The sequence below is a fragment of the Danio aesculapii genome, chromosome 16 (genome assembly GCF_903798145.1).
Source record: "Danio aesculapii chromosome 16, fDanAes4.1, whole genome shotgun sequence".
Classification (NCBI taxonomy): domain Eukaryota; kingdom Metazoa; phylum Chordata; class Actinopteri; order Cypriniformes; family Danionidae; genus Danio; species Danio aesculapii.
The window spans coordinates 51964521-51966635 of NC_079450.1; the positions used below are offsets into that span (position 1 = coordinate 51964521).

The following is a 2115-nucleotide window of genomic DNA, read 5'->3' on the forward strand; positions in this document are numbered from 1 at the left end:
TATTATGAGGACAGTGCCGGTGTCCTCATAATTCAAGCAATGTAGAAGTGCTTCTACATGTGTAAGGAGCTCAAATTCAAATTTTCTCCAAAAGTCCATATAGTTCACAATCATAAGACTTTGTGTTAACAGTGTGTATCGGAACTGCGCCCCTGTAGGTGGGTCTTGGTACTGCACCTCCTTATGAATATTCACATGTGTGTATGGAATCGCGGGTTTTGATTGGCTGATGGGTGAGAAGTCCTCATAAATTCGGGTTTTGTCTAAGCGCTGTGTTTTACGCTATTCACACAAAGGACGATAACGATAAAGATATGTTTGTAAAATCGTTCTAAATATAAAGGAATAACAAAGTCCACACCACAACAATAAAAATTAAAATACAGAGAAGCAATATCATTGGAATCATTTTCTTCCACCTCCTCCACCTCCGACCGAGTCACTTCCGGCTGAGATAATGAGCGCGCCACTCTGAAGACACTTAAGGTAAGATTAATGATAAAACTCAATAAACAATAAAACCTTATATTATATTAGTTAACGTTATAAAGCAGTTAAACAGGCTAGTTTTGGTCACGTTTGTAAGCTTTTATCTAGCGTTTTATCACGACCTATAAGGAATATGAGGATGTATAAGTAATTAACAATTAACTTACTAGTCTGACAAATACATATAATCAATAATTAAATCGCTTGTATTATGTATGGTTTGGGTTTAAAAGTTAATGGCTAATGGCTAAATAACTCGTGATGCCAGATTGAGGTCAAATTTATTTTGCTATCTGGGCAGTTCAGTGATAATTGGGTTAATGTACGAAAGGCCACATGGAAAAATATTGTAGTATTTGACGTAGTAAATTGGAGTTTACGTCAGTATGTTAAAGTGATTACTACACTTTGTTAATGCACTTCAGTATCCTGTAATATTTGTGAGTTGATAAACCATAGTATTCTTTAATTTTTACTATGGTAAGTTTAAAAAACATTATTGTATCTAGGATTATTACTCTAGTTTACTATAGTACAGTAGTCCATTACAGTAGTTTTCATATGGGAATGGGGAACTTGATGTTTTTTAGGGCACACAGCTGTTTAATTGTGAACTATGTTGTGTGTCAGATCCCAAATCAGGTCCTTTGTAATTGCTTACAGTTCTTTGTGAAGGTTATTCCTGTAATTGTGCAGTAATATTAATCAGTGTTGTCAGACCGGCTGTTAGTTTTAGCCTTGCTGTAGGTCTCTGTAGAGGTTTTATATACTGTATATAAAAGTCTGATAGTTATAATCATAATGTTTGCCTTTAGTGACAGTCACAGTGTAGTTGAGAAGTAGAAAAGCAGCATGTTTCAGATTGTTAAAAATACTAAACACATTTGTAAGGTCTAAGATGTTTTTCCTGTTTCACTGGTGCTATTTACTGACCTGCAAGTAGTACAAAATTATCCCTGTTGATTATATTTAAGCCCTCTACAGCAAATAAAAGTATAATCTCATAATTGATTAGGTCAGTGATAAAAAAACAGAATTATTATAATTACATAAAGTGACAAAATACATCATCTGGCTTTTGCAGGAAATGGCAGCAACATGGTCCTGGAGGGCTAAACTAAAACCAAAAGATGAAGCTGCATATTTTTCATCCATGCTCAAAGATAAGGATGGATTTGAAATAAAATATATAAATTCATTTAAAGGTGAGTAACACAATTGTCTATGTTTTAAGTATTGTTTTAACTTTTACCCTGACTGGGGTAAGTCCTGGGGAAGAGATATTGTATAATTATTGAGATTCTGACTGGCCTTGGAGAAGAAAGGTATTAACAGATTGAAATAATCCTTTTACTATAATTTAAAGACATTTACAGAGTTTACAGTAAAAACAGTTTTTCAACCATGTGGAGAAGTGTTAGTACTTGATTTAGAATCCACACAGGTTTGTTCTGAGGTCGAACTAATTGATTTCTTAAAAATTTCCTTAAATGTTTTATTACATTGTATAGTTGACCTTTTGTTAATCTGATTACACAAATCTTTCATATTTTACAGGTTTGTTCTGAGACTGAACAACAGGAGCATGCTTTGGTCAGCTGTGCAGCAGGAGATGGGTCAAAGGAG

At 34.0% G+C, this 2115-nt stretch overlaps 1 long non-coding RNA gene across 1 annotated transcript; it reads left to right on the plus strand.

Annotated features, from left to right (window-relative positions):
• Positions 1-395: 395 nt before the first annotated feature.
• Positions 396-2115, plus strand: LOC130242974 (uncharacterized). Its single transcript, XR_008839113.1, has 3 exons — positions 396-486; positions 1574-1694; positions 2047-2115. It is a non-coding gene; the product is annotated as an uncharacterized LOC130242974 (long non-coding RNA).